Source organism: Choloepus didactylus, chromosome 24 (genome assembly GCF_015220235.1).
Source record: "Choloepus didactylus isolate mChoDid1 chromosome 24, mChoDid1.pri, whole genome shotgun sequence".
Lineage (NCBI taxonomy): Eukaryota > Metazoa > Chordata > Mammalia > Pilosa > Megalonychidae > Choloepus > Choloepus didactylus.
The window spans coordinates 3388890-3409845 of NC_051330.1; the positions used below are offsets into that span (position 1 = coordinate 3388890).

The 20956-nt window shown below is 39.1% G+C and overlaps 1 pseudogene; it reads left to right on the plus strand.

Annotated features, from left to right (window-relative positions):
• The first annotated feature begins 7361 nt into the window (after positions 1 to 7361).
• Positions 7362 to 12196, plus strand: LOC119519753 (annotated as a pseudogene).
• The last annotated feature ends 8760 nt before the right edge of the window (positions 12197 to 20956 follow it).

Genomic DNA, 20956 nt, shown 5'->3' on the forward strand with positions numbered 1-20956 from the left:
CTTAACTGCTACAAACATCACCATGTACTTCTTGTTGACTTTTCTCATGCCCTGTGTTCATTGAGAAAATCAAGTCTTCTCACTTTAAAAAGACCTAAGACTTTTCCTTAACTTTTGTTAAAAAAGGAATGAAACATTGTTTCAAGTCTGACAACCTTCAACATTTTGTTTACTCAAGGTCAAACCATAAGGATATGTTTTTATTCCAAACAGTAGCGAAGGATTTATTCTTTCACCTTGTAAAAGTGCTAAAAAATAGTCTAGTTCTTGTAGTGTGTAATAAGTTTCATAAGAAATGTTTAGAAAGTGTTAGAGAAATTTAAAAAGATTTTCTAACCTGCTATTAGTCACTGATCTGCATAATATTAGACAGCAGTATAGTACTGCTAATCAGGGTTTAAATTATTCTAAAGAAACTATATGTCACAACAACCACCAAATTTCCTTATCAGTCACATTGTTTTACTCTAATGCTTTTGCAAAGTGCCTGGGGACATCCAGAGGTCAGAACTTCTTCTTCATTAAGCTTCTTTAAACAAAAATCAAAACTAGCATGTAAACTATCTTCTACCCGTTATCTAACATAACCCTACTAGAAATGTAGAAAAGATTCGACCTCTGTTTTAATTGAAATGGTTACATATATAAGCCAGGCTCCAGAGGCCACATACGATGTCCCCTCTTTGAGTTATTGGCACAGCCAATTTCCACGGGCTCCCAAAATATAAAAGTATCAGCCACAAACATTCTGGCTGTGTCCCAAAGGTGGATGGGAACACCTTATTACTACACCTGCATGTAACTCTGCCTGCCCTAAAGGGCTCCATCTCCTTAGCTCGTCAGTGAACACTGCCTTCTGACTGTCTCTGTTGTGTAGTGTCAGAGGGTGTATGAAACAGGCCAGTGGAACCCTGGAACCCACCCTTCTGTAATCAAGAGGGCTGACAATTGCCACAATGGTGAAGGAATATATCCATCAGAGAAATAATAGCCAGAACTATGTGGTTAGAACATAAAAGGACACAATCAGCACAAAAACCAGCTTCTTTGGAGAGACAGCATTTGTGGTACTGTAAGCCTAGTAGTACCTACCCATTAGCAGCAGATATACTAGCCCCTATAAACAAAAGTTACAGGAAAATACGTTCCTACTTGGATAGTCACTAAACATGTCTGTGCCTCTAGGCTTCTTTTGTTGCTTGATTTAAGTTTATCTAATATCTTCCTTGATTGAGCTGCAGCCATAGAAGCATTCCACAACTGAACTGACTGTTAATTATGCAGGTATTTACCATCTTCAAGTAGCTCTGAGCTCCCATTGAATATTCTCCTACTGTCTTTAATTAACTGAAGTAATTAAATAATGACTGTTAATTACACATATCCCCAAAATTGGCAACTCTCTAATTCTGACTATTCTCTCTCTTTTCAACATGATATTTCTATTTTTAGAGAACATCTAAACTAGACCAGCCCATTTGTGACATATGTTTAGGACAGCTTAACCTGGATAGTTGCTGAATATAGCATCCTATGGACCAGAACTCCTTTGTGTATTGAGGACGTAATGTCTCTGATTTAACTAGCTGTCCACGTTAAAAGTGAAACATGATTGTGTGGCAGAATAAATGGTCAAGGAAGCAACATACTTCTTGCCTCCCCCAAGTGCTTGTTAGTTACATGGAACACACTTTTGGCCATAGCTCCCTTACAACTGGACACCAGGTGCACCTTAAGGTATCTTTTTTTGCCAGGAAGCATTCATAAAGTTTTGCCCAGTGCACTCCCAAATCATCCTGGCTTACAAAATTGTTTTAGCCCAAGTATAAAGCACTCTCTACAATGGTGGGAATGGCCTCTAGTATTGTTTTCCCTAGTACTGGAGCTTTAGATGCCCTAACACAAGTAATAGCTTTAGCTAGTTTCACTATTCATGCTTTTAAAGATACTAAATATAGGAAAGGTCTTTTAAATGGAGAAATTAAACAAATGAGAAAAGTAATTTTGCAAAATCACATGGCTTTAGATATGCTTGGCCCTGCCCAAGGCAGCACCTGTGTCGTGATTGGCACCACTTTTTCCTATATTCCTGATGAACATGCAAATGTCACCAACACCTTAGCACACATACACAATTCTATAAACCACATGCAAAAGCTAGAGTTTATAGACTCCTTTTTCTCTTAGCACACTAACCTGCCCTTGCATTAGAGCTATATTATTGGCACACTGACAGTGCTAATTATTTGCTTATCTTGTTGCTGTTTACACTGTAGTTGTGGCCTTATTACTCAGTATCACAGACTATAAACCTGTACCTGCCCTTCTCCGTGCTCAGAGACTTATGCAGAAGATGTGGTGGAAAGATTATTAGAGTGGTGGGATGGGGTAAATTGTAACACATTATTGCATTCCCTAATCTCCTTTATACTCATCCTTGTGCTCCTGCTCCTTTTAGCCCAGTAATCTTTCATGACTCACCGACTTTGAGTCTCAATGACTGAAAGCCACAGCTAACAGAAGTGTTTCAGACACCATTGACCCTTCTTCAGTGAAGATATCCTCTAGTTGATGCCTTAGTTTGGACACTTTATGGCTTTACAACTCTAAATGTGTAACCAAATAAACCACCTTTATAAAAGCCAATCAATTTCTGGTATTTTGCATAATGGCAGCATTAACAAACCAGGACAACTGGGTTTGTATTAGGGCACTGCTTTAACAGTTGGATTGTCATTATTTCCCAGCCAAACAGGGTGGAATCCCTGTTCAGGAGGTGTAGACAGCTGCAATGGGCTTTGGATGGGTCTGGAAAGCCTCCCCAAAGCCCTCCTATTTTGCTGCACTTTCTGCCCTGCCCAGCAGGTGGTGGGCTTTGGATCCCAGCAGCATCTGACTGGGTGGGGTGGAAATTGCAGAGATCCCATTTTCTCACTTTGCCAACTAATAACAGGCTCAGTGATGGGTTGTGACCCCTTTTTACTTAGGGTCGAGGGCTCTCCCAGCTACCCCAGTCTGCAGCCATCCGTCAGGCAAGAATCAGGATGCTCACTCCTGCTTCCTTCAAGGGTCGGGGATGGGTACAAGGAGCTGTGGCCAGAGTTATAGTCTCTGTCCACATTTTGTCATTCTATTCATCCCAAATTGACCTGGTCATTGAAATGTCCTCCCCTACTCCCCAGGTCCCCAAACAGTTGATTTGGACAATATCAACCTGGCTACTGCTGCTTTGGAGAAAGAAGTAGGTTCTTCCATTCCTTCCCTAATCCTCTATTTTGGAAGCTCCTTCTTTGGATCCTTTTGTATTCTGCACTCCTCCACGGCTTTTGCATGCCTTGGATCTCTGCATATTTGGTTCTCTGTGTCTGGATATTTGTGGGGTTTCTTCTTCCTGTTGTGAATGTTTTTATAGTCTGAGGTGAGAGGGATTCTGACTACTGTCTCTGGGCACTTCCCAACCTGCAAGAGACCAAGGGTAGGGAGGGAATGAGGATCAGCCCAGGTCAGAAGTTTCCCACCTGATATTTTTCTTTTTCTTTAATTCAACATTTGTCAGATCCTTCTCCAGTCTTTACATTCCTCCAGATTTCTGAACAAGTAAGATATGAACTATTTTCCCTTGAGTCTCTGGGGAAAGGTTTTCAGTAGATATCTTATGTTGCCATGTTGGTGATGTCATCCCCTCTGTCTTCTTTTTTAATGTGTTTAATGCCATAAATTTCCATCATAGTTCTGCCTTTGCTGCAACCCCTAAGTTTTGATATGCTATGATCTCATTTACATTTGTCTCAAGATATTTACTGATTTCCCTTGCAATTTCTTCTTTGAACCATAATTGTTTAAGAAAGAGTTATTTATCTATCATATAGTTGCAGATTTTCCAAATGGGTTCATTACCACAGACCACAAAGGAATAAAAAAAGTCGTAAGAGGACAGATACTATGGACAACTGTATGCAAACAAACTAGACAACTTAGATGAAATTGACCAACTCCAAGAAACACATGAACAACATACAGTTACTTGACATGAAATAGAAACTCTCAACAAACCAATCCAAAAACAGAGATTGAATCAGTCATTAAAAACCTCCTGTCAAAGAAAAGCCCCAGGCTATATAGCTTCACAGGTGAATTTTACCAATCATTCCAAGTAGAATTAATACAAATCTTGCAAAACTCCTCCAAAAAATTGAAGAGTAGGGAACACTACCTAACTCATCCTATGAGACCAGCCTCACACTAATATTAAGCCAGATAAGGAAAGCACAAGAAAAGAATATTGCTAACCAATTTGTCTTGTGAATATAGATGAAAAGATCCTTGACCAAATATTTGCAAATAAAATATAACAGCACATTAAAAGAATTGTGTACCATGATCTACTGAGTTTTGTCCCATGCATGTAAGAGCTGTTCAATATACAAAAATCAAATAATGTACTAGAACATACTTACAAAAGGAAGAGAAAAAAACAAAAAACACATGATCATCTCAATCGGCACAGAAAGGCATTTGAGAAAATCCAGCATCTTTTCTTGATTAAAAAAATTAGAAAAAAAATTATTGCTGTTATTAAGGAATATATTGTTGGCTGGAATTTTGGTTTCATGCTTATGACATAAAGCTATTTTTTTCAGTCAGTAGTTAATTTATGATCATGTCTTTCAATTTCCATTCATATTGGTACTATTTGAATCCCACACCTTCACACTGGCTAATTGTTCTTCCTGCTGAATTAAATTCTTAATAACTCAGTAGTCAGAGCCCATGGGTTGTAAACTTGCTTAGACTTTGAATGCCTGAGAGTGTTGTCACTGTGCCGTCACTGTTACGAGATTGCTGGTTGGGTATGAAACCCTAGACTGACGGTTACTTTCAGGACTTTGAAACTGTCACTCCACTGGCTTTCTCATGATGAAGAAAACTGCTGCCAGTCTGCCTCCACTTCATGGATCAACTGTCCGTTCCCCCTGATGGCTTTGAAGATAAAGAGGGAATACTCCATGCTCTCCATTCTCAGTATGAAGTCTCCAGATGTGGGCTTATTTTTCTTAAACCTTTTCCATATTTATGGTCCACTTTTCATCTGAATATTCTTCTCTTCTGAAAAATTCTCAACCACCACAGATTAAATGATCTAGCCCATCCTTCTGGAATTTTTATTAAATATATGTTGAAAGTTCCAAATTGGTTCTCCATGACCCAACTATACTCTATCTACTTGTCCTTCTGTGTCACAATCTGAATTAAAGCCTAATTCCAAAGAATCTTTGAATTTATCAATTGTTTTTTGCTACTATTTCCAGACTAGAGTGTATCTATATAAGTTTATTTTTCTTCACTTAAGAAATTATATGTTTCAATTCCAACATTTCCAATTAGTTTTGCTTTAATAAATGTGTGTGCTTCATTTTGTCTCTCTTTGTTTTAATTTGTAATGCATTTTGTTAATTTATTTATATCTGGGTGCCTTGAGTGTACAAATCTTTGCTGGTTTGGATATGTTATGTCCCCCCAGAAGCCATAGTTTTTAATGCAACTTGTGGGGGCAGATTTAGTAATCTTTCTGCTTATGGCATGACCTCTTGATTGACTGTTTCCATGGAGATTTGGCCCCACCCATTCAGGGTAGGTCTCGATTAGTTTACTGGAGTCCTTTAAAGGGAGCTCACACAGAGAGCAGAGAGATGAAAATGCCCCAGGATATGCTATGCCAGGACATGCAGACCCAGGTGCTTGCTGACACTTTGGAGATGTTAGCCCAGAGTTTGCTCCAAAGAAAGTAAAAGAGGACAAAACACCCCAAAAGCAGCTGAGACATTTTGGAGAAAGCCATTTGAAATGCAACCTGAGAAGAAGCAGACACCACCCACGTACCTTCCAGGCTGACACAGGTGTTCCAGATGCTATCAGACTTTCTTCAGTGAAGGTATCCTCTTGTTGATGCCTTAGTTGGACACTTTTATGGCCTCAGAACTGTAAATTTGTAACCAAGTAAACCCTGTTTATACAGCCAATCCATTTCTTGTTTTTGCATACTGGCAGCATTAGCAACCCATAACAATACCTTAACGTCATTTAAGACTACTGTATTAGGAATTTAATTTCATCTGGGATAAGCCCAGGGTACATGTGTTTAGGAATAGAGCTGCAGGGTTATTTTGAGTGAAAGCTGGTAATCTCTCCCTGAAATCCTCCAAATCTCCTCTCCCAAACATGTCCACACTCACAGATGTCTAAAGGTGCAGTAATGGTCTGCAATCAACTTCCACATCCTGTCAAGGGTCAGGAATATTATTGTCATTTGGAAATTCTTACTTCATGGTGAGGGATATCAGGAATGTGGATGATCAAGTCACCATGCCCGGGTTTGCCTGTTTTTCCTAGTCCCAGGAAGAAGCTGGTGTAAAAAATTTCCTTTTATTATTTTCCCCTGTGATTGGACATCAAGTGCAAAGAACAGGATAGGATTATTTAATCCTAATCCTTGATGCATGACATATTCTCATCATTAATCCATGCATGGCCTGTTTTATTTATTCAAATAGATATTTAATTAGGTATGTTAAAAGTATAATAATCAGAGTTCTCTCTGTTTTATTCTTACAACTTTGAATCTACAGTTATCTCAAAATAAAATGTTAATAAACAAATGATTTTGTTAAAATCTATACCAACCACAACAAGACCTAGAATCTTGACAATAAGCACATGGTGCCCCCAACCCATCCCTCTGTTATCCCCACTTCAGGAATGATCCATCCTGAGTCCTGGCCTCATTATTCCCTTTCTTTTATTTTTATGTGTTTTTAATGCATGTGTACTAAATTTTTCTTCAATTTTACAAAATGTTTTGTGTTATGTGATAGTTTGGGATTTTTTCACTTAATATTATGAAGATTTTCCTCCATAAGTTAGCATAGCTCTGCTGTTTATTCATTTAACTGCGTTAAGATATCCCACTGGGTCCACGTACCACAGTGTTTCATGTATATTCCTGTAGATGGACATTTACTTTGTTTCCAGATTTTTCTTCCTTTGTGAAGATGCTGTTTGGAACATGCTTGTACTGATTCCTCTTGTACAGTTGCAGAAGGAAAGGAGAAGCTACATCATGGGGTGTGTGCATTTATGAGATGAGGCCAAACTGTTTTCCAAAGTGGTTGCATAAATTTATACTTTGTGCAATGCAGGAGTGTTCCAGTCACTTCATCTTCCCTCCAATACTTGGTCCTGTAAAACTTTTAAATTTTTGCCAATTTATTCTGTGTGAACCCTATCTCATTTTTGTCTTGATTTGTATTTCCCTGTTCACCAATGATTTTTAACATCTCTTTATATGGTTTTTCTTTTGTCAAATGCCTATGGTATGTTCAATAACTCTATAGGCTAAAGAGAGGTAAAGAGTTGATCATAGAAAAGAAAACATTTGACAGTAAAAGCTAATCATTTACAGGGTTAATGATGCAACAATGTGCACACATAATTCAGGAGGAGGGGAAAAGCTTTTTTCTGGACAATACAGATAATATGATGATTAAATTAAGATAACTGTAATGTATGCTGTTCTCAGGTGGAAGCCACAGACCATTCCTATTAATTTAAAAAGTGTTATTTTTTTCCAGACACACCAGGCAATCTGGGGTAATTTATGAAATGAACTGGCCTAAGCTGGGGATCAAGAAAGATTATGGCCCCAATTCTACCTCTTCTCTGAGTCTCTCACTGATTCCTGTTCTCTCCAATCAGTCCAGATGTTAGTGGAAGATGTTTCCCCACATCAGAGTGGACACAGGTGTATAAATTCAAGGCACAAAGATGGGTCTCTATGTAAAGAACAGCTCCCCTCAATTCTCCTAACTCCTTTCAGATTTAATTCCCAGATCATGTGGATTGACCTCTCCCATAAATGGGGTAGATGAAAACAAAAATAATTATTCCAACCTATTTAGTATATGTAGAATATTTTTTTACCTCAAAAGAAATATTTAATAATTTGCTGTCACTTACCATTTCCCTAATACCCTCCACCCACTGCCCACGGCAACCACCAGTCTACATTCGCTGTGGATTTGCCTATTGTTGACAGTTCATATAAATGGAGTATACCAACTGTAGTCCTTCATGATTCACTTGTATTACTTAGCCTCAGGTTTTCAGGATTCACCCAAGTTTTAATGTGTCTCAGTACTTCCTTTCTTTCTATTGCCAAGTAACCTACCATGCTGGTTTGGATATATTATGTCCCCTAAAACGCCAATATCTTTGATGTGGTTTTGTGTGGGCAGGAAACATATTAGTGTTGATTGGGCTGGAGACTTTTGATTGGATGTTTCCGTGGAGATGTGATCACTAAACTGTGGGTGAGATCTTTCATTGGATAATTTCCATGGAGATGTGACCCACCCAACTGTGGGTGATGACTCTGATTGGATAGTTTCCGTGGAGGTGTGACTCCACCCATTCAGTGTGGGCCTTGATTAGTTTACTGGAGCACTATATAAGCTCAGACAGAAGGATCGAGCTTGCTACAGCCAAGAGGGACACTTTGAAGAATGCACAGGAACTGAGAGAGGAGCTATAGCTTACAGAGACATTTTGGAGATGGCCTTTGGAAGCAGACTTTCGCACTGGAGAAGCTAAGAGAAGACAAATGCCCCAAGAGCAACTGAAAGTGACATTTTGGAGAGAAGCTGAAGCCTAGAGAAGAATTTCCTGGGGGAAAGCCATTTTGAAACCAGAACTCTGGAGCAGATGCCAGCCACGTGCCTTCCCAGCTAACAGAGGTTTTCCGGATGCCATTAGCCATCCTCCATTGAAGGTACCCGATTGCTGATGTGTTACCTTGGACACTTTATGGCCTTAAGACTGTAACTGTGTAACCAAATAAACCCCCTTTCATAAAAGCCAATCATCTCTGGTGTTTTACATTCCAGCAGCATTAGCAAACCAGAACACTTACCATTATTGGAAAATACTTCATTGTATTTATCCATTCATCAGTTAATGGATGCTTGGGTTGTTTCTACTTTTGGCTATTATGAATAATGCTGCTGTGAACCCTCAAGTACAAATTTTTGTGTGGACATTTCTTTGTACTTTTCTTGGAAAAAAACATAGGAATGGAATAGCTGGATCATATGGAACTCTGTTTAAATGCTTAAGGAGCTGTCAAATTCCTTTCAGAAGGCTCAATTTGTTTCTAAAACAAATGTCTTTGCTGTCAGCTTGCTTGTGGATATAAAACTCTGGGCTTGGATGCTAAGTCAGATGACTTGCATGCCTGTAGTACACTTGGCCATCATAATCCCCTGCTCCTCCTACTTCTGCAGGACTCACCACTGTCACACAGACATGGAAGAGACCCCACTGTCCCCTCTAACTGCATTATTTGCACCTTGCACCCATTTTTGCCATACAATTCAGGCTGGAGCGTTCCATCTGAGACAGAGTCCTTGAGTATTAGAAGGCCTGGGCAGATGGGAAGTGGCCAGAGGTGATCGCCGCGGTCAGAGAGACTGTGAGGACAGTGTCCTGCACACCTGTGGACATCGCAGTGACGGGGGACTCTGGCAATGGCATGTCCTCCTTCATCAATGCACTGCGGGGCATCGGGCACGAGGAGGAGGCCTCAGCTCCTACTGGGGGGGTGAGAACCACCCTCACTTGTGCCTGTTACTCATCCTCCCATTTTCCAAATGTGCTGCTGTGGGACCTGCCCGGCACAGGGGCTACCACCCAAAGCCTGGAGAACTACCTGCTGGAAATGCAGTTTAGCCTGGATGACCTCTTCATCATCATCACATCTGAGCAGTTCAGCATGAATCATGTGAGGCTTGCCAAGGCCATTGAGTGCATGGGAAACAAGTTCTGTGTGGTGTGGACCAAGCTGGACAGGGATCTCAGCACGAGTGCCCTCAGGGAGGGAGAGCTCCAGCAGAATATCCGAGGAAATATCCTGGAAAATCTCCAGAAGGAGCAGGTATGATAACCTCCCATTTTTCTGGTCCCCAGCCTTGAACCTCCATTGCATGACTTCCCAAAGCTTAGGGACACATTGCAAAAGGACCTCAGCAGCATCAGGTGTGATGGCCCCTTGCAGAACCTGTTACAAACCTGTGACAATTTCATTAGTGACAAAGTGACCATCCTGAAGGAGACAATAGACTCACAGTGTCTCCAAGGCACCCTTGGTATCCTGGATGCAGTTATGTGGAGGAGTATCTGAAGTTCTGTCCTTGGTAAATTGGTGTGTATGATGAATCTCTTGAGCAGACGGCACAGAGAATGGGGAGAGCCATTAAGGGGTACATGGCTGTTTTGACGTCCCAGGACTTGCAGGCTCTCAGTGGAGGAGGCTGGGTGATTTTTTTTTTTTTTTTTTTTTTTTTTTTTACTGATTCCCACACAACTGCCCACATATATGATTTTAAACGACATCCCTCTTTAATGTGATGCTGTCACTCACTATTTCAGATGACTGAGACATACTTACTGCCTTGCTATAGTTGCTAATGGCACCATGTCTATCCTGAGCAAATTCCTGAAAGATTCCATCATCTGAGGAGCTGGCATTTCAGCAGGTGGTTTCTCAGATGGAAAACAGGATATCTGGGGTTATCTTCTGAGCTCTGTATACTTCCTGCATTTTTTATCAGACAGATCCACCCTTCCATTTCCATGAGCTACAAATTCCTTGAGATTAACGGACAGATTTGCTCATTTATACCTACATCAAGAAGCACCATAATACAATGTATTCCTTACTTTTTGCTTAATTCCCTTAACTAATTAGCTGAGATTTGCACATGGGAGAAAAGATATTTTCCTTATCCTCCCATTCCCTTATTATTTAACATTAACATTTTTCCTCTTTATTTGAATGTTGTGGATTCCTTTGCTTCTCATCTCTAATTCCCTTGACTCATTTGCACTTACATGCTCAGCACACACAGGGCTCTTTAAAATGGCCGCTTACACCTTTGTTCAACTTCAGAGATTTCTGTCTATTTTTTTCTAAGTGTAGCATATTTTTAACATTTACAATAGTGTTTTGCTTAATTGATAGGATCAGATTTGAACAAAAGAAATAGATGCTCTCACACTACTTTAGAAATCAAAAGCTAATTTTATTGGTGTGCCAGTTTGGGTGTGTTATGTCCCCCAGAACACCACTGGGGGCAGATGCAATCTGTTTGGACAGATGTATTAGTGTTGATTAGATTGTAATTCTTTGATTGAGGGTTTCCATGGAGATGCGATGCACCCAACTGTAGGTGATAACTCTGACTGGATAATTTCCATGGAGGTGTGGCCCTGCCTATTCAGCATGGGCCTTGATTGGTTCACTGGAGCACTATATAAGCTCAGACAGAAGGAGCGAGCTTGTTACAGCCAAGAGGGACACTTTGAAGAATGCACAGGAGCTGAGAGAGGAGCTGCAGAGAAGAGACAGTTTGAAGACGGCCGTTGAAAGCAGACTCTTGCTCCAGAGAAACTGAGAGAGGAGAAATGCCCCAAGAGCAACTGAGGGTGACATTTTGAGGAGGAGTTGCAGCCTAGAGAGGAACGTCCTGGGAGAAAGCCATTTTGAAACCAGAACTTTGGAGCAGACGCCAGCCACGTGCCTTCCCAGCTAACAGAGGTTTTCCCGACACCATTGGCCATCCTCCAGTGAAGGTACCCGATTGCTGATGTGTTACCTTGGATGCTTTATGGCCTTAAGACTGTAACTGTGTAACTAAATAAACCCCCTTTATAAAAGACGATCCATTTCTGGTGTTTTGCAACCCGGCAGCATTAACAAACTGGAACAATTGGTATTAGCAAAATTAAGGAAATATTAAAGAAATCAAATGATTAGAATTAAATGACTAGCTCAAACATCACAGAAATAGAACAAAAAAAAAAAGAATAAGAATACCTCACCAGTCGGGCAGCAGCATCCATGGGTTTAAAAACACCCCAGGAGGCCTTTCATTCTAAGGCAGTCCCTGGAGCCCCAAAAGGGAATTCATTAGCCATACAAAGTGCATCCACCTTGCAGGCAAAGCCTTCAGGGAATCCAAGAGGGGCTTTCCGCTTTAAAGCCAAAAATACATTTGTCATGATTAAGAGTGTGCCCCTGAAGTTGACGCTGGGCGGACCTCATATCTCCAAGGCAAGACTCCCTCATGACGTTGGTGTTATGTAGGATGATTTGTTTCTAAGGATATGGAACACTGAGTTTTATGTACATGTTTCCACAGACCTTTATTATTTAGATGTTCTATATTAACCTTTGGGTGAGGCCATGGGGACGTGCTCTGCAGCTTTCCTGTTCTGAGCACGTAAGCTCCCAGAATCCTTCACTCATGTAGCTACACAAATAGGATGTGTGTGTGTGTGTGTGTGTGTGTGTGTGTGTGCAGTAAAGCAAATACTAATATAAATATTTGTGAACTCACCTCTCAAATTAAGAGTTAGAGTATTTTCTGTATCACTGAATAAACCCATATGCTGGGCCCTCTACATCTTCCCCTAAAGTAAAGCTATGAATTTTTAATCTATTTTCTTGCTTTATTTAATTTCATTTAATTTTTCTCATTTTGGTACTTTAGAAAAATGGAATCATTTTGCCTGCGATCATCTGGTAAGTTGCTTTTAGTGTGGGAATTGTTCCTAATTTCAAGCATGTTTTGTATAAAACTGCAGATAGTTTTATTTTGTGAATATGCTACACTTTATTTGCTCATTCCCTATCAGTGGATATTTGGGTTTTAGGTTTATTTCAGTGATTCATTTTTTTCTCTCTCTTTTCAGAAAATTGCTGTTATAAATATCCTTGCAAATGTGTTCCAGTGAATCTGTATACAATTCTCTCCAGGGTTTAGAACTAGGAGTGGATTTGTTGAGCCATAGAATGAATACGTTTGGTTTGTTTGGTTTTTGTTTTGTTTTGTTTTACATGTTGCAGCAAAGGAAGAGAATGCATTTTTACACAAATAAGCCTAAAATATCACATTGCTCATATCTTTTCCATCCTTACTTTAATATTTCTATTCTTTTTGGAGAACTGGCAGGATGTGCCTGTCCCTTGTACTTCATATATAGGGTACAAAGTGTTTTGGTGCCTGTGAGTGACCTTTCTTTCCTGAGGAGGTTAGCAGGACAGCAGAACACATTTGCCTTCAAAGATGCAGCTCCACTCATGTCCTTTAAGCTCTCTGGGAGCTACTGGCCAGTCCACCTGGATATAAACTTTTGTTTGAGTGGAATTCACAGGTAGTACTGGACTTTTCAGACACTCCTATACCATTTTCTGTCTAAACTCTGAAGTTATGAAAGGGCTACTGCTACTAAATTGTGTTTTTTAATTTTTAGAATTGGAGTTTCTCTTCCATCTTCTTTCTTCCATTACTTTCCACATCCTGAAACTGAGTGTTTTCCAAAATACATCCTGTAAATTGATTTGTATTAAATTTCAGTGCCTCAGTTTCTCTCCATTTGACGAGAAGTATGTTTTTAGTCAAGGTTGAAGAGAACTACAAAGAGCCAACTTCCTACAACTTTGTCACCCAAGCCATGCAAAGTTCATTTCCTTCTCTTTCCCTCCACCACTGTGGCCAGCCCTGGGGAGCTGTTCAAGCAGAGAGGATGGGCTGAGAGACACCCACTGGTCTGCACCTCCACTCCCAGTCTCCCCATCATTCCTCTGTGTCTCCCGCACATCACAGGCTGAGCTGCAGTGTGTAACATCCATGTCATCCTGCCATGACACTGAGCATGCTCAGTGGGCTCAGGGCCCCCCAGGGCAGGGACCATGTGGTGGGCGTCCCTGGGAGCACGGTACACGCAGAGCTCCCAACACAGGCTTCCACGGCAGGATTGGACCAGAGGGGAATTTTGTATCCCATGGGTTTCTTTTTCAAAGAGAGAAAGAGTTTATTGCTAGATGTGAAACAGGAGATCAGATGGCCTTTTGATCCAAACATTTGTCTCCCTGAACTGCAGAAACTCTGACAGTGTTTTTTGTTTTGTTTTGTTTTTTTTTCATTTTGACTGTGGAGTATTACATGTATACATAAAAGTGAAGCAGGGCTTCTAAAGTGACTGTTGTAAGAGACCCAGTTGGAGGCTATAAGTCGTTTTATGATCCAGCCTCAGAATTCCCAGAGCATCATTTACACAAGTCAATCAGTTAAGACCAGATTCAAGGACACAAGAAACAGAGAACCTGCTGCTATATATAATCCTCGTCAGTAATAAAGGTGACATTTTGGTTCTCAGATGCCTTATTTGGTTGGATCAGAATTTGGTTATGATGGTGATTTTGGTTCCCCCCAGAGCGCCTGTCAGAGTAGATGAGATCTGATGCAGGGAATGAGTTAAGGTTTATGGTGAATTACATTAGATCCTACAATCTTGAAATGCACATGCCAAGATGTACACAACTACAGATAAATGGTGTTTTTCATTGTTTATTTTAAAATTGTCACGCTATAAATACATCCCTTAATTTTAATTATATAGCTAGAAATGAGGAACATTGAGACTAAGATCTGAGGAATTTTACTGATTAGGAAGAAAATTTACAGTTTATGTAGTCATGATACTTATTACAGTAAGTCATTAGGTCACTCAGTGGGCTTATCACAAAGTTGATGAGAATTTAATTTCCTATGATTTATTATTATTTTAAATAAACTTTTAAGTGTTCATCCAAAAGATGAAATAATTCAAAAGTGAAGATTACACACTCTTTTAATGTCACACTAGAGCATTGTTTCATGTGCCTGTCTAAGTTCATCTGAACTTTGGATGTGGGGGCAGATAACATAACCCTGTTTACAGAGTAAATTAGGGACCAGGCAGTTTGCAGTTCTGTAAACCGGTAAGAGGCACTGATTTACTTTCCATACAATAGAAAAGAAAGGCCAAAGATCACAGTTTATTGCTTGTAAGACACAATGCTGTTTTGTGCTCAACTTTGCTATCTTATCTCAGCTTTTTCCCCCTCAACTGCTAATAGTATTCTCAGAATCCCATATTAATGAATAAAAATAAAATCTGTGACACAGTTCACAATTAATTTGTATGAGAACTGTTAACAAGATTGAGTCTTTCAGCAATTTCTTATACATGTTATTGGACTACAGACAACCATGATGGGTGTACAAGATGGTCAAGGGTTGATGTTCCCCCACAGAATCTGCCAGCAAAACTGGCAGAACCAACTTCTTCAGAAATCCAGAAAACACTTTAAGTGGTTCAGTATCGGAGTAAATGCCAAATCAAGAAAACCTAGCCTTAAGGGTAGTAGGAAAAGCCTGTAGGACCCTCACTAGCCCCTCCCCCAACCCCTCCCCTGTGCAGTGGTGCTTATACATCCATGCGAAACTATTGAGTGGGAGAATGAATGACTGAATCAGAAAACGTATCTCAGGTTTTCCCTCATAAAACTTGCCTTGCAAGCAGAATTACCTTCTGGACAGCTAAAGCCATGTGAAAAACAATGAAGTAAAATTGGCCTGGGGAAATGATTACTTGCTTTAAGTCATACAATAGAGCATCTAGAAGGGGGAAATTCTATTTCTTAGGGAGTAGAGGGCATTGAATTCCTGTAATTGCTAGAATTCCTTAGGCCTCTAGGAAGCATCAGCCCAGGACAAAATTCAGGCTCAAAAGAGATAGGATATGGTACTTGAAATTCCCCTCGGGCTGATCCTCTTGACAGGAGGCCTAACTCTGGAGGAGAGCGTCAGCCAACACAGCCAGTTCTCACAGACTGTCAAAGGTGTTTATTGCTTTGGACTTCCAAGGCATTCATGGAAATTTCTGTCATATCACTGGCTGGAAACAAACGTAAGGAACAGACAGTTGAGGGACAAAATCCCAGAGTGGTTTGAAGCTGTATGTACCCTAGAAAAACACGTTCTAAAAGTTAATCCATTCTGTGACTGGAAACTCATTGTAAGTTCAACCTTTGTATGAGGCTACTTCAGTTAACAGGTGACTCCTCTGAAACAGCATGGGCCTTAATCCTTTTACCAGGGTCCTTAATAACAGAATGAAGTTCTGACACACAGAGAGAAAGCCACGGAAGGAAGAAGCTGAAATCAGTGAACCCAGAGTAGAAGGGAGAGACCGGCAGACATCGCCATGTACCTGGCTGTGTGGGAGAAGTGCCGTGGGTTGCCTGCCATCTTTGGGAAGAAAGCATCACCTTGATGATGCCTTGATTTGTGCATTTTATTGGCCCCAAAAACTGTAATCTAATAAATTCCCATTGCTTATAGCTGACCAGTTTCATGGTATTTGCATTTAGTAGCCTAGGAAACCAAAACACATGTTAATACATTAAAATGTATGGTGTGCAACAAATGATGGCAAGACAAACACAGAAACAGGAAATAATGGCCAGTCCAAAGGAACAAGATAAAAATCCAGAAATCATGTAGAAAAAGATCAGATTTTGGTAATACGAGAGCAAGTTTTTAAAAAAATCATCCTCAATATACTCAAGGAGATAAAGGGTAACACCAAGAAAGAACTGAAGGATATCAGGAAAACTATGAATGAACAATATGAGAATCTTAATAAAGAGACAGAAATTTTAAAAAGGAGTCAAACACGAATACTGGAGTTGAAAAGCACAAAAACTGAAATGAAAAATTCCCTAAATGGTTTCAACAGATTGGAGCTGGCAGAAGAAAAATCAGTTATCTCAAACACAAGAAAATTAAAATGTCTCAGGATGTGGAGCAAAAGATAAACAAACACACAAACAAATAAACAAACAAAAAACAGAAAAGCTTAGGAGACATGTGGGCCACCTTCAAGGGTACCAATATATTAATTATGGCAATCCCTGAAGGAGAAGAATGAGAGAAGTGGCTGTAGGAGTATTCAAAGAAATAATGGCAGAAAATTTCCCCAATTTAGTGAAATACATGAATATACACATTCAAGAAGTCTGATGAACCCCAAAGCGCATATACTTCAAGAGAACATTGCCCAGAGACATAATTGTCAAAATGTTTAATGCCAAGGACTAGGAGAGAGTTCTGAAAGCTTCAAGAGAAAAGCGACATATTATGTACAAGGGAGTCCCAATAATATTAAGCTCCAGTTTCTCATCAGAAACCGAGGCGGTAAGAAGGCAGTGGAATAAAATATTTCAAGTCCTGAAAGAAAACAATTGCCAACCAAGAACTTGATACCTGGTGAAACTGACTTTTGAAAGTGAGAGAGATTAAGATAATATGAGATAAACAAAAGCTGAGGGAGTCTTCATCACTAAACTTGCCCTAAAAACAATGCTAAAGGGAGTTATTCAGACTGAAAGGAAAGGGCACTAGAAAGTAGATCAAAATGCAGTTAAAAATTAATTAAAGGTAACAGTATGGGTGATTATGAATACAGTAATATTGCATTACATTTTTTGTAGCTCTACCTTTCACTTCTCACAGTTTCTAAAATTCAAATACATAAAATGTAATGAAATATCTATGGTTTGGAAACACAATGTATAAATATATAATTTGTCAAAAGAACAAAATGTGTGTGTGTGAAATAAATATGAAAGCACGCTTTAACAGAAGAGTTGAGGGGCAAAAAAGAACAAATAGCAAAATTACACAAGATGTTCCAGCATTACCAGTAGTTACTTGAATGTAAATGAATTAAACTCTCCAAGCAAAAAGCACCTTTCTATATTCTGCTTACAAAAGATTAACCTTAAATTCAAAGCCCCAATTAGGTTGAAATTGAAAAGATAGACAAGTTACACCATGCAGATATTTTTAAAGAGAGCTGGGGTGGCTATACTAATATCAGATGAAACAGACTTCTTGTCAAAAAGTATGTGAGACAAAGAAGTCACTATATATTGATAAAAGTGTCAAATCAACAAGATGTAACAATTATATACAAATGCATCTAATTGCAGAGCCTAAAAATATATGAAGCAAATATTGACTGATTTAAAGGGAGAAATACACAGATCTACATTAATAATAGGAGACTTCAATACACTACTATCAATAAGCAATAGAACTTCTAGATAGTAGACCACTAAGAAAATAAAAGACTTGAATGAAACAGTAAACCAACTACACCAAACAGATTTAAATAGAACACTTCTCCTAAAGGTCACACAAAACACACTTCCTTCTCTGGTGCACACGCAACATTCTCCTGGAGAGACCACATGTTAGGTCACAAAACAAGTCTCAATAAATTCAAAAACACTGAAATCATACAATGTATCTACTCTGATCACAGTGGAATGAAGCTACAATTCAATAACAGAGGGAGAACTGGAAAATTCACAAATATGTAGAAATAAAGAATGCACCCTTAGAAAACCACTGTCTCAAATAAAATAATCACATGAGAAATTAGAAAATATCTTAAAGGAAATGAAAACAAAAAAACACAACATACCAATATTTATATGTGTGTGTATACATATCTGTACATACGTGTATATATACATATATGTATACACATACATACACACACATATATAGCTCTATATGTTTACATTAAAAAATAAGGGATCTCAAATCAGAGACCTAACCTCACAGCCAGGAAATGTAGAAAAAGAAGAGCAAATTATACCCCAAATGAGTAGAAGGAAGGAAATAACGAATATTAGAGGAGAGTACCAATATAGAAAATAGAGAATTAAAAAAATAAATAGAAGGAATCATTGAAATCAATAGCTGGTTCTTTGAAAGATCAATAAAATTGACAAACATTTAACTAGACTGACAATGAAAAAGAGAGGGAACATAGATAACTAAAATTTGAAATGAAAGGGGGGATGACACTACAAAACAAAATGAATTATAAGAGGATACTATGAACAACTTTATGCCCACAAGTTAGATAAACTAGATAAAAAGGACAAATTTCTAGAAACACAAACTACTGACACAGTTTCAGTAAGAAATATAATATCCACCAGACCACTAACAAGAAACAAGATTGGTTATTTTTCTAGCTGCTAGACTGCCAAAATACAGATAACGGTTTAACGAATAGGCTTTTGACAATGGGAATTTAGTTTTTAGCTTACAACTTCGAGGCTGAGAAAAATGCCCAAATCAAGGCATCATCAGGTGATGCTTTATCCTTGAAGATTGGCTGTGGATGATCCTGAGCTTGTCTGTCACTTGGAAAGGCTCATGGTTGGGTCTGCTCGTCTTTCCCTTCTCTTCTAGGGCTCATTGCTATCAGCTTCTTTCTTTCATGGCTTTCCCTCTTTTCATCTGAATTTCTTTCTTTACAAAGGAATCCAGTAACAGGATTAGAACCCACCCTGAATGAGGTGAGTCCCTTTTAACTTAATATCCTACTCACCAAAAGATCCTACTTACTACAGGCCCTCACCATCAGGAATGGATTAACTTTAAGAAAATACTTTTCCGATGTGTACACAGCTTCAAACCATCAGTTAGTAGTCAATAAACTCTCAAGGAAGAAAAGACCAGCATCAGATGATTTCACAGGTGAATTTTAATGAACATTCCAAAAAAAAAAAAATGAACACAAATCCTGTTAAAACTCTTTTGAATAACTGGAGAGGAGTGAACACTCCCTAACTCATTCTATGAGGCGAACATCACCGTAAACCAAAGACATATAAATATACTACAACAAAAGAAAATTGCAGGTCAATTTCATCAATAGTAACAAATTTCTCATAATAATTGCAAGTGTTAGAGACAAGGAGAGCTGGGGTGTAAGTGGGGTATACGGAAACCCTATTTTCTGTTTGATATTTCTGTAAACCTACAATTTCTCTAATAAAAATTATTTTAAAAATGTCTGTGAAATCACATGCTACTATTTCAAGGAAAGATTTGAGAATTCTTTGACATTTGTGATTTCTTTTATGATTTCAGAATTATTTGACAGAAAAAAAAGCACAAAAAATACTTTAAGATCAAACCTTTACTATTAACCCAGCCTCAAGTTTTGGAGTTAACTAAAAAAAAAATCACTTTAAAGTAAAAACTTCTGAAATTATAGGCTGCAGATCATGGGAGATGCCTATCCATAAATAATAATTTCATTTATTTTCACAGGAGTTGGAGGATGCAACCTGTTTCACTACAAGAGGAAATTGGCCCCGTTTGGCTGAGTGGCCTTTGTAACTGACTATATGGTAACGGAATGTAAGCTTTCCTTAACCCAATTTTTCTTATTTCATTGAAATGATAATTTAGGATTGCGCTTTGAATTTTCAAAGACTTTGTATCTGTATACTTAGTTCATCTCTATGCTTTCATTCTTTATTTCGGTATGATTGGACTAAAGTGTTTTTAAGGTTGTGGATTGTTAATTCCACAAAATGGTAACACTTTTTCCTTCTGTTAATAGAAACCCTATGTCGTAGCCCAAGAGGGCCAGGCCAGTCCAGAGGCCAAAGAAGACAACGAGCATTTTCTGACACATGAACTTTTATTCAGGGCTTATTTACAGCGTGAGAAGTCATGGAGAGATCATGACGGCTCTCTCAGGCCGGGCAGCATTGCGTTTGCAGGGAAGATGACAGAGCGATGCAAAGAGTACAGAAAGCCTTTTATAAGGGTCTAAGACAAAGGCCCTCCTAAGGGTGGGGGGAGCATAGATGCAGGAACAGGTCACTCTGACCTGGGGGGTGGTGCAGGAAGGAACCAGACTAGCACTTGAACAATTACATTTTGCTCTTTTTGTGAGACTAAGAGCCTTTCACTTCCTGCCTGCTTGCATAAAGTTATATTTTAAGGTCAATTTACCCTTTATCTCTTTACTGGCTTAGAAAGACAATAGGTTAAACATTTAGCTGCCTAGGTTATGCAGACAGCTGTGCACCAAAGATCTGCAGGCCTGTTTTGCTCAGGCCACGGGTTGCCAAACCCTGTCTATCTTTAAACATTTTTTCCCCATGAAATATCATATATGGGTCACAAAGTGCCTCCCA